Genomic DNA, 16,120 nt, shown 5'->3' on the forward strand with positions numbered 1-16,120 from the left:
GAAATATTCATGAAATTGTTCGATTTTATTCAGACAAGCAATTAGCGAACATTTATCATTTTGGTATCCACCATGACGGTTATCGCTTTACAATTGATGAACGGATGCTAGGCCATGTAATCAATTGTCCTCTGAGAATTATTATTAAGGAGAGTTGTGTTTTAATTATGGATATCTGACACTAAATAAACTTAATACCTAAAAATTTTAATACATAAAATTCAAACTACAAAGTATACAGACACAAAAACAAAACTATAGCGTGTATTTATCTCGCATAGCAATGATTAGAATATTTCGCCTTTATTACCATTAAAATCAAATAAATCTTAGTAGCCATATCGAAACAAATCTCATGAAAATTCACACCCTTGTTTCAAGACAGCAAATGTATCTTGACAGAGGTCAGTTTACTACCAGGTTTATTAAATCAATAGTACTCAAATATTCTTAGGGGATTCAAGCTAAACGCAGAAAGCAATCAATAAAAAATATATATTATGTCATAGTCATTAAATTAATATTCAAGATTTTTAATAAATATCTTTACTTATATTAAAACATTTATTTAGAGCGTCTTGTCTGAGCTATTTCCGTCGATTGCCAATTCAACTATTCATTTTGTACATGCCACTAAATGTTAAGTCGTCAGTTCATTTTACTCATCAAACTTGAACTACCCTCAGTCTGAACAAACCTAAATCAACTACAGCGATAGTTTGATGTTAGATTTACGCTTTGAATAATGAAACCTAATAAAATGGCCGAAATGAGATACTGTTTGTTTTAGAATTCATTTTGATAATAATTTTTTTTTATATAACAATTATTTTAATTTATACATATTATATTATTTGTACAGTGAAAAAACAAATTATCATATTTTTTATTTATATTAATAAAATGTAGTTAATAAAAAAATATGTATTAGAGAATATAAAACACTTCAACTCAAGTTTACCTGACCAATCTTGATATTTTTACTTTCTTTACTTCATACATCACTCAGTTACCTATTTAACTGTCTGACAGTGATGAATGTTGGCATGAAAACAGGATTCTGTTGTTCTCGGTGGAATCCTAACTCAGAGCTCAGAACTGACATATTGTGGTGCTTTACTAAAAACAACGACGGCTATGTTGAAACAATGTTGCTTGGTTTTAGATTAATACGGTGATTTCTTTGGCAAAGGATATTTTCTGTATACAAATAATGCTTAATCCGTTTAACGGCATTTCCATAAAAACATATATAACTAAGATATGTTTTAATTTTGATTTATATTTCAATTTATTTAAGGTACTTTTCATAGTAAGCTTTTAAATGAGGTACGTCATCTTAATTAAAAGAAATATAATATAAAGAAAATCTTGAAAAAGAAAAAAGCCCGGAAAGAAAAAATAAAACAATGATCTGGTTATATTTAAGTTAAATTCATCTTATATTAAAAAGAGATTTGTAAGTGAAAGAAATAAATGAGGACACTTTTATTATTAATGAATGTTTTATTATGAAAGAATCTTGTACCCATGGACTTTGATAATCTCTAAAGAAATCGTCAACAAAGTAAATGTTTACTTTTGACATAATTTTATTAATTTTTTTGCTACAATTTGTATCAATAAGAAAGTCTTTGATCGAATATTAAATTACGGTTTCTCAGATCAAGAATTTTTACTTTGAAATAAACATTCAAAACGTTAACCTTCTTAAAGTTATAAAATTAAGTTATTACTGGGAAGGAAATTATACATAGAATATAAGGCAGCCTCAAAAAAGGTTTTCTGGCAGTGCTTTATGGCAGGACAGGGTTTCTTTAAGTCTAGATCCGACCGCACCTGTGGTTTGTATGTATGAAATACTGCTGTCACATTTGGATAGTTGTTGCCAATGTCACCTCACAGCTTTGGACTCCTTGAAGACTTATTTGTCATCTCAGTTTGGTTAAAACAAATTTAGTCAGCCTAGAGTACAGGCGTAATGTGCCAAGTCAAGGGCTATACTTGAGAAAAATCGGTAATCTACTATGTCTACATGTTTTTCTACTTTTTAAACTTTAAGTGCTTTCTAAGGTCCAGTCTCATTTTTGGTAGATAAACATCTAAGTACCCTATCTCTCAGAGTTATGTCAGTTGTCGCTTTCTTTTCTAAATATTTTTTTCACGGATTTCCTCATAAATAATTGCTATTTACTTAAATATAAACATTATTGACAATATTTTTTTTATTTAAAATTTACTATGTTTATTTCCAAAATAAAAACTTTTTTATTTTACTATTTAAATCCAATTGTACTATATTTATTTTGATAAACAAAAAAATTAGTAATTCTTAAAAAAAAACATGCGTTCAATATATTTCTTGTTATGACAATTGTCCTAAATCTTTCGTCGGGATAACTGTCTAAAATTTAGCTCAGCTATTACGTAACGGTCGCTGGTAACTTTGACGGGACAAGTAAATGTATCAAGGTAACTCCAAATCTTGTTTTATCTCAATCCTTGAGATAAATGCAGGTCTTTTCTTTTTAAAGACGTGTTTACCTCATCGTATTTTTACATTTTAATCAAGAAGAATGCCATAAGGCAACTAGATATTGTTATCCCTCGATGAGAAATCTTTATTACAATGTTAGAAAAAATAGGATTTGATAATATATATATATTTTTTATTATTTAATACACAAAAATATAAATTCATTAACCAAAATAAGCACATGTATTATGAAATAGTATCTCACTATAAAAATCACACACAAAAGTTTATAAAAATAATCTAAAATATTTATGATACTAAATTATCTTAAACTTTGAATATTATACTTAGAAAATTCCCTCAAAAAGTAAAGAATTAGCGTAAAATTGATTTTTTACGCAAAGCAGACGTTTCATTAAGACCTTCCCTAAAACATGTCTCAAAAAAATAAAGCAGTTGAAAAGGGATAACATTTTGTAAATATACAAAATGCTACTTCTTTTTTTGAAAATCTTATGTTAGAAATATGATGATATGTGACAACGGAAAGCATTTGTTAAAAGTTATCTTTCAATATTTTTATAGCAATACTGAGTTTAATAATAATTGACTGAAAGAGAAAAATACAATAACACCAATGAGGGCATTTAAAATATATTGCACATTACAACAAATCAGTTTTTGACAAAAAATATAATATCTTGAAACCACACTACGAGCTCTTGAAACAACGAAAACGAAAACAAAGCAAAAACATTTTCATAAAACTTGGTCATATAACACAGCATGCAGATAAGTACCGATCTGTTACATATGGGCTTTCTTTTTCATTTACTAAAACTTTTTGTATTTAAAATTAAAACTACCAATTTAAATAACTCTGCGTTAAAATTAGAAAATGGGATAAAAATATATATATTACATTTAACTACATAATTACGTATTTAATATTTTTATACACGATTCTTGCAAAAATAAAACAATTAAGGATCAGTGAGTAAGATTAATATGTATCGGCGCAACTCTTATTATTTGAATAACTAATAATTGAGGGTAGTTGAAATTATTAGGTGTTCCCCGCATAACCCCCTGCATTGGTATAGAGGCGAGAGTACAGATTACAGATAGGCTTGCTCGAGCCGTTGGAGGGATCGGACCTCTTCGTAGTAAGGGGTTCGTCAAACCGTCTATGGGGTTACCTTAAATACCTCAGTGCCTAATGACAGTCAAGAACAAAGTCATTGATGCGTAGTAAGGGGTTCGTCAAACCGTCTATGGGGATACCTTAAATACCTCAGAGCCTAATGACAGTCAAGAATAAAGTCATTGATGACGTCAGTTATGCTGACGTCACTCTTTTTAAAAACCATGGCTTGGACCCTACTCCGACATATGAGTTGTTATTGAAATGAAATACGTAATAAATTTCTTAGGTTATATGGGGTTTTCCAATAGGGACGCTTGAACTTTGACAGCTGATTGCGGCCATGTTGTTTGAGTGACAGCTGTCAAATGCAGTGTGTTATATTCATTCCGTCCTCCCAAACCACCATGGCAGGTTACAGTGTCGAGCAGCACGTGCAAATCATAAAATTATTTTATGAAAATGGGTCTTCAGTTCGAGCAACGTTCCGCGCACTTCGCCCGTTTTACGGTCGCGATGATCGTCCTGCCGAGCCGACTATCCGTCGATTGGTGGACAAATTCGAGTCAACCGGGTCAGTTAACAATCAGCCGGTTCCCGTGCGTCAACGTAACGCGAGATCTGCCGAGAATATCGCCGCTGTGCGCGACAGTGTCCTCGAAAACCCGCGGCAGTCAATTCCGCGTCGCGCACAGGAACTCGGCCTTTCGCAGACGACAACTTGGCGAATTTTGCGTTGTGACTTGAGCCTGCACCCGTACAAGATCCAGCTGACCCAAGAGCTCAAGGTTAATGACCATAGACAGCGCCGTGTGTTCGCTGACTGGGCATTAGAGCAGTTGGAAGTTGACGCCGATTTTGGCAAAAAAATCATCTTCAGCGACGAGGCGCATTTTTGGATGAATGGCTATGTCAACAAGCAAAATTGCCGTATTTGGGACGAGATCAATCCACACGAGGTTCACCAAGTGGCAATGCACCCGCAGAAAGTGACTGTTTGGTGCGGATTTTGGGCCGGAGGCGTGATTGGTCCGTATTTTTCGAAAACGATAATGGTGTGGCCGTCACCGTCAATGGTGAGCGATACCGGTCGATGATAACCAACTTCTTTTGGCCTGAAATCGAGAATATGGATCTGGACAACATGTGGTTTCAACAGGACGGCGCTACGTGCCACACAGCACACGCTACGATGGAAGTTCTGCACGAGCAATTTCTGGACATGGTCATCTCGCGCGGAGGCGACGTGAACTGGCCACCGAGATCGTGCGATTTGACCCCGCTGGACTTTTTCTTGTGGGGTTTTCTTAAGTCGCAGGTCTATGCCAACAAGCCGCAAACCACCGATGCCCTCAAAGTCAACATACGCCACGCCATCGATCAAATACAGCCCGATTTGTGCGCCAGAGTCATCGAAAATTGGACCTTTCGTGTGCGCGCCACCAACCGAAGCCGTGGCGGTCATTTGAATGATGTCATATTCCATACATAATGGGGTCGATAGACCTTCCAAATAAAAAAAAAAATTTTGCAAATATCTTTCCTACATGTATTTTTTTTGCATTTCAAAGATCAAGCGCCCTTAATGGAAAACCCTATATCTGGATAATTTATCAATATTGACAATTTAATATTACAATTTTTTTAAGTGTAAATTCAAAATAAATTTGATTTATTGTAATTTATTGTAATTAAAGTGTTCAAAATAATTTAAGAAATGGGGTTTCCAAAATCTTATGATGGAAGTTATAATCGCTTTTAACTCATTTAAACTAAAATTGTCAATTTTCCATTTTACTTTTCTTCACGAGCTACTGAACTGTTAGTTATTAAAACTGTTTCTGATTTGTTTTTCCAATTACTTATATAATAATATCTAAAATTACTTACGGAAATTTTCTTTGATTTTTAAAATACTACTTTTCTTTATTGTAAATTCAAAATAACTGGGATTTAAGTAGTCAAACAAGCTCGTAACACATTTAATAATTAAACTGTGAAATTCTTATGTTTCTATCAATTTCATTAAATTTCTTAAATATATACTAAAGATATAAATACAGAATTCGCTTTGGGATGAAAGTCATAATAATATGCTCACAGAGAAGATTTTATTCCTAAGACCAGTTAAAAACTTTATGTTACTATCTTCTTTATATGAAAAATGTTTTTTACTCTCGGACCTCATCATCTTAACTTTAATAAGACTTAGTAAATAAAACAATTATGACAATAATCTGATAATAACGAATAAATAAATATTTGTAACCAATAGATTAATTATCATTATTCTAAAAATAGTAAACTTCAATAACAATTCGTAAAATAAGAATTCTTTCAACGTTATCGAAGCTGTGATTCATCATGATATAAAGGCCTGACGGAAACAAGCAATAACATGTGATGCGCACGTTACGGCTGGTTGAATTTTATTATATGAAGCGAATTTGCACTGTTATATTAAAGCTTGATACAATCTCATTTTACATTACCATTGTGATTTTTATTTTTATTTTGCGACATGCGATATGTAGAAACTTAATTACATATTGTTTCTGATGTTATATTCGAACAAAATCACTATGATACTTGAAAAATTTTAAGTAAGTTCACTTTAGTATACGTAAAAAGAAATCAATCGTGCTATTTTAAGCTATAAGAATTCCTTGTTCAAGCGTTAAGCTCACATTACAATATCAGAATTTATTGTCTAAAATAAATATAAAATTTAGTTCGAAAACTTTATACCGGTTTTAAAAATCTTCTTTGTTACCTGACATTAAACATTTTGAAATAGAACGTTTTAGAATGACTATACTCTTGCAACTTTTTATTTAATTAAAATATTTTGAGGATATAATTTTTGATAAAAGTTTTTGGCAAATCTCGCAAGCGAAATTAAAGCTATGTCATTTTACGCCAACATTTAAAATTTAACAAGTGTAGTTATTTCATTCCGTAATAAAGATTTATCTTCTACTTTATTAAATAAGTTTTTCTTTCATACGTACTGTGTCCAGATTTTACTCTATCTTCGTCAAAAGTATCTTCGTACAACTGATTAGACTTATCTTTAGTGGAAAAATAACATCCCAGAGCCCTTTTTGGTTTGATAACATCGAGGATTTGTTTTTGGAAAACTCCAAATTTATAAAAAATATCCTCTAGCTGAAAGTAAAACCTACCTGCCAGTTAAAAATTTTTAAAGACAAAATTGCTTGCTTGTTGGAAATCTGGCAAACCGCCAGTGTTTCTAAGAAGTTCCTACTAAGTCCTACAGAGATACTAATCTGTGAAGTTTCCTGCAACTGTTGTCACAGATATTCCGGACCACGAAGAAAGCAATAAGCGTTTAAACATAAATTATACTGATGAGGTTCTCTTTAAATGCATTCTGATATTCTTTTATTCATTAACATATGATTAAACACTGATTTGTTGGAGAATTATCTTAAAAGGAACACAGAGAAGTGTGTTTTGAAATTTTATAGCAGTCTTGGATGTAATCGCAATAAATTAATATTAATACCTCAGGATCCGATCGTAATTCATCTTTGCATATCAAAGAGGTAGCCTGAATTTCAAACAGATTTTGATCTTTATAGATTTGTTGCCACATCTAATAAATTTAAACAAAATTTACTAAAATTTGTTTCAAACTCTATATTATCTCAATAAAAACAATGTAGCCATCATCTGTTGCGAAATAACAAACCAGTTTTGTTAAATACATTAAACGTTGCATGAAACTAAATTAAATCTATCATATGTCCCACAAAAGTTTAACGTTTCTTTCTAAAATAAGTAAACTAGGTAAAAATTTCCTAGCTATATACTTTCTGGTTGAATTGAATTGAATGAATTGTAACCTAACGTTATTGTACAATTCATTGAAACACGACTTATTTATAAGTAATTATTCTGCTAAATATGTTAGTATGTACCATCATTTACATTTTTGTATTATTATTTAAACGATTATATCAACAGTGATCAATTTACTTCCCACAAGACTTCAAGCAATGCTTGGGATCGTCATTTTAACTCAAGCAAACTTCCCACGTCCCATCTAACATGAATTTCAATTATCTTTACAGTTAAAGAGATATGCTAAGTTTAACCCTAAAGAAATGCTACCAGAAAGTTTTGGTTTTTATGACAAAACGTAACCCCTGAAATTTTTAAGTGTAGGTTTATCCAAGTCTTTAGTATGAGGATTAATTAATCACTTGTATTTATTTTCCTTACTTAAGAAATAGAAAAGACGCTTATTTTATTCCACTAATTTTACTTTACACCCTACCTGACACCAAAATTGTCATTCTGTTCTAAAAAGTTGATAGGTTACCTTGTCTTAAAATTAAATTTTTCTGTTTCGCTTTAGAAAAATATTTTACTATTGATCTTATGCTTTGCCTTGGGAGAATGATATTGTTGAATATTTCAATTATATCAAAATGCAATTATTAAATTACCTTTAAAATGCAGGCTACAGTGGTCTTCATTTTTTTAATGAGGTAATCCACCAGTTGATGAATATAGTCACTCACGATACTTATGAAATATAACATAATATTAAAATAGGACTTTATTACAATATCACGTAAAAGAAATTTATAAGAAAGGGGTGGGAATAATTGATGATTGTGACAACAAGTTTGCAAGACATATAAGAAAAAAAAATTTTAACAATTTTTTTTTTTAGAAAAATTTTTACTTTATGTCTTTACTCCTACAATTTTCTACAGTATTTCTGTGAAATTAATTATACATTATTTTTATAATTTATCGATGAAAATAAACAATTTTTTTTCCTGTTGATTTTTCTGATAAAGTTTTTTCTAGAAATCCAAATTAAAGTAGGCATTGATAATACTAATGGGCCCCATTATTGAGAAAGATTTCTATATCTTTATATGTTTCTACATATAACCTTAATATGAACAGTAATTATTTCATTTAATATCCACTAAAAAAATTTGTATGTTTTAATTTGAATTGGTTATTGGATATCAGGCACTTTGTGACAAAAGTTTGTAAATAGATTTAAACTCTATAAGCTTTATTTGACGGCAGTTTTTATAAAACTGTAACACGCAAGCATATTGGATAATTGGTGGTTAAGTAAAATAGTGAGAAAAAAATTAAGTAAAATAGTGAGAAAAAAATTAAGTAAAATAGTGAGAAAAAAATTATTTATAAAAAAAAAATCAGAGTAATTTGCAAAGTTATATAATTCATCCATCTATTTCAGCTAAAAACAGAACTACTTTAATTAATTATCCTCCCTACTTTCAATTTAAAAAGTCGCTTAAATTATATAAAACACAAATTCACTGACTACAGCAACAGCACAATAGCTCATTTCACAAAGCGAGTTGGACGAGATATTTGAAAAGCCCGTTCGGATCCTATTTATATTTTTGAATTTCATTTCCTCTTATATTTTATTTTTCACTTTATTAGCATAAATACTATTAACACTAATAAATAAGGCTTCGAAATCTAGAATAGATATTTTTTTTATATATCTCTTGGTAACAACTGAGTTAATCAGAACCACGTCTCTTTTAATTTCGATATCTCTCATATTTTACAAAGTGAGACTAATAACAATATAGATTCTCACTACCTTATAATAAAAATATAACCACTCTCATAAATCACGAGCCCAGAGACAGCGATTAATGATTCTATATCTAAACCCATGCTATTAAAATTATTCTAGAAGGTACTTAGCTTTTTTCTTCAATATTCAAGATAATATTTGATTTATATGCAATTAAAATATAGTGAAAGTTATTGATAAAATAAGACTATTTTGTAAATAAAACATTTAGAATGTGTTGCTTCAATTGATCTCAAAATCTAAACTTTTGTCTAACATATACATACTTGTTAATATAAATTAAACTAAACGACCATACAAAAATGTGTATTGTCTGAAGTTTAAGTACCAAAATTAAAAAATTTTAAATGAATAAGTAACAAGATTTTTTTAAATAAACGTTGGGATTACGAATGAACCTTGAAAAATGAAACCCCAGATAGTATTTCTGATAATCTGATTTTCTGTAAAAATATGACACTTATTGTGCAACATATGTTAGAAATGTACTTGGGTTATGTTTGAGACTTTCACTTTGCATGATTACAAATATAACGACAAGAAAAGAGCATTGGCGCGATCTTATTACTTTAACCGCGGTCAGTTGGGTCAGCAATGCAGCATGAACAAAATATCAAGCAAGGTATATACTACTATATTATGATTTTGATAATTCAATTTTTTTAGTACCTTATGTTGACTTCAATGAAAAAGCGTCGCCTGAGTATCCGTATCTCTAAATCCACAATGTAAAAGAATTCTTAGACGTGTCAGGCACAAGAATTCTTATATTTATTTTCATTTTCTCTGTTAGCTTCAGAAACGACTTAATAGACTGTGACAAATGCTTCTTTCGTCAAGGGAAATCAGAGCAAAAGTTTCTGCCAACTGAGTAAACAAGTGTAATGTACAGAATGAATTAATACACACAAACTAAGGGCCTATAATTAATGTTTTGTTTGTAAAAGAAATTAAGAAACCCAAATGTAGTAAACCTTTTACGAGAAATATTATTGAAAATATTGAAGTTTTGAAGAAGAGCACTAAATTGTTTCAGAAACGAAAATAATATGGTATTTTATCGTCAGGAATGATAAGACTTAATAAATATAAAATTTGATTTAATTCCAAGGAAATAAGTCTTTGGATCCACAGAGGAAAAATATTTAAAATTCCTAGCACGAACTCCTTTAATCTTTAGAGAAATATAATATTTCTTACTTTTTAGTCCAAAGGGATTGCTTGTTTATAGTCTGATTTTTATATTACAACCAGACATTATTATTATAAATATGAAGTTGTTTTTTTTAGAAGGATTTTTATGACTGAAATAGTTTGAAATGAAAATAATTTAATTAAAAAAAATATATAACTTATTTAACTCATCTTAATTATCACAAAAGTGATAATAATTCTGTATAAAATATAAAATCACATACGCAAACGTGCTGGCAACTATTACAATACCAAGTTATTAAATTGTCTTGAAAAATAGAACTAAAACATGGGTGAAAAATAGAACAAAACTACTTTGGTTTTATTTCCATATTCATTTGCTGTTTCTAACAATGCAACGCAGTAATTTACATACATAATGCTTAAGCTCCAACATTTAACTCTCGTGAGATTAAAACTGTGTTTATGTTGACGAAACTTGAAATGGTATGCATATCACCACCTTTTCTTTGGAGTAAAAATAGAACCTCTTGTAATAAAATGTAGTAAACATCTGAAAATTTTGTTAAGTTTCTTTACTTATGATAATTGATCAACAACGCGTAAAATGAAAAAAAAGCCCTTATGCAACTTTGTTTTTCTATTTATATCCAATTATTTATACAATAGAAAGAAGATACTTCTTTTAAAATCACCTCGATTGTTTCATTTAATATATATAAGAGTGCCTGTGTTTCTGCCGTAACACTTTTTCTCTAAAAAACAAAATAACAAGTGAAATTTATTGAATACTTGTCTCGTCCTCGTGATACGATTGCATGACAACATTTTACCATTGCAAAAATATAGTGGTTGTTTTATATAAATATATAATAAAAATATTATATAATGTAATAAATAAATATTTTTTTATAAGTGTTATTAATTCGTTGAATAAAATTTAACCTAGTCGGTGTTTGTGTAAATAAACATATTACATTTTGTATATAACACAAGAGTTTATTTTGCAAATCTTTACTAAAGCAACATTTCAAGTTATGCCAGCGTTAAAGCTTTATATTTAAATGAAGGTATTGTGACTTTGGAATACAAATTTGTGATTACAAACATCCGCTTGACTTTGCAGCTTTATTTTATACTGCGACCTTCACAATTGCAAACGAAGGGAATTATTTTTGCTAAAGAGTCGTTCTAGTTGTTATAAAATATGTATGCTTTTAGCATTTGCGGCCTATACTTCTATAAAAATATGTTCAAAAATCCTTGTGCTAAAGGCATTTTATTTAACATATTTAAATATTATGTAATGTAATGTAAAATTTGGAATAATAGTTATAGATTTAAATAAAACAAAAAATGTTGTGTTATTTTGTGAAACAAGAAGAAAATGAGTCTATTAAACTCTGGGCATTTATATCAAACAATTTTGTAAATTATCAATTTAGGCGATTAAGGTCTAAAGTTGTTACAAAATTATTTAAAAATGGGTATGATTATGGCGTATCAATCGTAGACAAAATATATAAATAGAAATTTTAATTTCTATCAGCAAACGAAATACGGAATTTATATTACATTTACACCATAGCCGCATTTAAAAAACTGAGTGAAATATTTATACAAAAATCTTATTCAAACAGACAATTACCGCAAACCACTTGTACGATTTTCATTTCCATTATGAAAATCAGGATGGATCCAGAACCCAAAACTATACACAATACTGTTCGTAGGCAAAGGTTACCCTAGAAGCTATTACCAAATCTTCTTGAATGGTATATGTTCCCTTTTTGAGAACACGCTTTATGAAAGTCACTGGCGTTTATTAGTCAACAAGATGACTAACCTTACTTTTACTATTATCATTCATATTACGAATATTTATAGATATAACAATTTAAGTGAATGTTTATAAATAATTTATTACAAAACTCTACGTTGTATAAGACAAAAAAAAACACCTTTAATTTCCATACCATGTAGACAAATATTCAAATTCTTTTAAAAATTAGTCGTTTCGCTTGTTTTTTTTTTTTTTTAAAAATACATCGTGATGCAAATAATTTCATTATACTTTAGTTATTAAAGACAATTTATAAACTTACATAGTGGGAGAGTATTAGGTAGTTAGTTTGATTTGGGGTCTCTCGGGGACATTTTTAATGCACAGTTTTACTGTTTTTCGATGCATCTATAATTTTTTTTAGTAAACAGTTAAGCCTAAATAGTAATAAATTACATTCACACAGCACATCGTATGTCGCGTAAGTAAACCATTACCATATAGTTTCTTTCTCAACAAATAAATACCTTCCACTTTAGGAAACTATATAAAATCAAAATCAGGAACTTTGCTTCATTATATTTAAATAAATATCTTTCGTTTTATAGAATCTAATCTTTCTTCGCTATTTTGTTTTTTGATAATTTGTAAAAAGTGACTCAAGTAATAATACATTAATTTTGTAGTAACTACTCGGATTCTCTGTTTTAGGACAATATAAATACTACTGAAAATCATACATAAATTTAAGACGTTGACATAAACTGCTTTTTTTGTGAATGGAATAAGGTTTATTTTTATTGTCATAGATAATGTATTGTTCGATGGAAAAGGCAGTCTTAACTTTCAAAGCGCGTTTCAAGTTTAATAGAAAAATCATTTTTATTAACGTAATTTAATATTAATATTCTTAATCATTATTTAAGAAATTATCGTTGTTGAATTAGCATTTTACGATTTTAAAAAGCGTCAATCAATTGCATTTAGTAGGGTGAAAGGTCGTCTCTGATGAAATATAAAATGACAAGAATATCAATTTAATAAGTGACAATATCACTACTGTTTATATATTAAACTTGACACAATGAGCACCATTGTCATAATATAAAGACTTTAGCTACAATAAAATCTGTCACATATATACATTTTTGCAATAAACGGCAGTACAGAAACTGTCTGTCATCTGTCATTTCATGCGTAATTGTGAATTTATGAGAAAACATATTTTTCATATCAAAAAAGAAGATTTTTGATTTTAAATAAAATGACGGTTGATATTTATGTCAACTGTAAAATGTGTTATAAGAATTTCTGTCGCATATAAATATTCAAATAAATGATTACTAGAACAAAAACTATACTAATAGATGTATTTCTGTTTTTGTAATTTTAGATTAACAGCTTTCACTCAACGCATATGAAGGTCCTACATACCTACCTAACTACATCAAAAACAAAAATTTTGAAATTTTTGTGCGTCTCTTTGCCTGTTTACTCCTGATTATCTCTAGAAGGATTGGACCGGTTTTAATGAGAACTTTCACAAGCAGTTAATGTTGCAAGAAGTAACTTTGTTAATATCATTATAATATAAGTAATATCATAGGTACTAACTATCGCTTTAACCGGCTTCAAAAAGGAGGAAGTTCTCGACTATAGGTTTGTTACTCTATTACCTCTCAGATTGCAGGCTGATATTCAAAATTATTTTTTTATCAAAAGGGCATTGTGCCGAAATTGTATTAATATCACCAAATTAGTACCTAAATAAGAAGTCTTCGATAAATTAAACGAAACCTTATAAGGTATATCTTAAAAAAAGTTTAAAATAAGGGAAAAGCAGCAAACAACAGCAGGTATAAAAATGAAAGAAATGGTTACAACGTTTTTGTTGTATCTATTTCTATTGTTTTTTATATTTAAGCTAACCATATAAGCTTAAAACATTACAACATTGTTTAATCACTTTAAACCTTATTTTAACTATAAACTTATTTAATGTGTTTTGACAGAAATTGTACTTAGTAAGCATTTAAATAATAGTAATAATCGTTCAATCAAACAATATTTTGTCTTAAAATACTTTAAAATCCAATGACTGTAACTGTCATTCAGATGAAACTGAAAATCTCAACAAAGAGTTTTCAAATGTTTTAGTGTTCATACTCAAGTTTACTCAACATATTACTGATAAAAGTTAATGCTCTCTTATTATTATAGATTTTCATCCCTCTGAATAATTTTTTTTTATAAATATTTCGTTGTACTTTAAGAGTCTCTTCGTTATCCATTTATGCATATTTGTACTGAACGGGATCCAGGTGCATGTAGGATTTACCAAAAATATACATGAAAAATCTGGGCACGAGCCGGCCTCGTACCCAGTGAGGCGTGAAGTCACCTCATAATCCTAGAGTCGTTGTAAATGACACACCAATAATACGAATCTAAGTTTAATATAAAAAATCTTGGCACGTGATATTGTTGTATTGTAAAATAAATAGCACATGTATATAGCTTTTATATTATATATAAAAATAAAAACTTTTGTTGTCACCATTAAAAAAAAACTTGTTCAGAAAAAAGTTTAAATTTAAAAAATTTCCACATAAAATATGTTAACAGATACCGGCTACTCATCAGAATGACCTTCAAGTTTATCGTTTATCCAGGTAATTTATTTTTTAAATTAAATTTATCTTTAATTATTCCTAAATTGGGGCACGAGAAAGTTTTATCTATTGTTTCGTTTATTTAAATTTCATTAAAAATAAAATCAAAAATTAATACTTTTTTATGTTTACAAAATTTATTCGTGATTAGCTTATTTTGCTAATTTTTATTAATAACTGAAATTGGAAATAAAAACTTCAAATTGCATGTAAGGAAAAATATCAATGTCTACGAGTGATAAAACAGTACATACATCTGCTCACTCACATTCAATATCACTAACAATAGGAAGCGCTCGGTAATGGGAGCGCATACCATGAGCATCTGCAATTTGAAACCAATATCGTAGGTTTATATCATTCAGTGGTGAAATATTGCCGGATAATGTATTGGGCGCACAAAAGACAATTACACGATTGAAATTGAAACTTAGTAGTTGCAATTGACATCCAATAAAAGTGATATAATAGAAACAGAGAACATCAAACAAAGAACATTTAAAATCATTAAGGATCCAGTGACAATTTTTTTTTTTTTGCTCACATAGTAAAACATTATGTAAATATCTATGAGTATGTCACCAACCTATTATATTCATTTAATTCACTCAAACAGTAAAATATTTCAATTTTAGAAAATAATCTGTAAATAAAATTTCCAAATAAAATAAAAACAAAAGACTATTTGATAAGTCAATAAATTCAATTTTATTTCATTGTATAATTGGCCAATTTATTGCTGGGCATTCAATAACATATTTCCACCGTCATTCATTCTTAATTTTTTTTTTTACTTTATCCATGTACCAATTTGGGAGGAATCAAGTAATTGCTTTATATCATTCTATTACAGCAACATAATGTTGAAGAGGTTATTTCACCTAGTCAATATTATTTACAGATTTTTTTTATACAAGCTTTTGCCCGCGACTTCGTCCGCGGTTCCGTTGTTTTTCTTAAAAAAATAAGCATATGTCCTTCCTCGCGGTTCAGTGATTTTGATGTAACAAACAGACTAACTTTCGTATTTTAGTCGGGCAATAAAATATGTCAATACACAATACTGTTGAAAAATATAAGAAACTGCAGAATATTGTTATAAAAAATTTACCCGCGATTCCGTCAGCGTGTAACTCCTTGTTTGTTATTAAGTTAATATATTAAGTTATTGCTAATATTGTTTAGATCACTTTCACATGAGTACCTATGGAACGACAATACTTCAGCGCAAACCTTCTGGGTAAACTATGTTGAAAGTTGA

The sequence above is a fragment of the Danaus plexippus genome, chromosome 19, assembly GCF_018135715.1.
Source record: "Danaus plexippus chromosome 19, MEX_DaPlex, whole genome shotgun sequence".
Taxonomy (NCBI): domain Eukaryota; kingdom Metazoa; phylum Arthropoda; class Insecta; order Lepidoptera; family Nymphalidae; genus Danaus; species Danaus plexippus.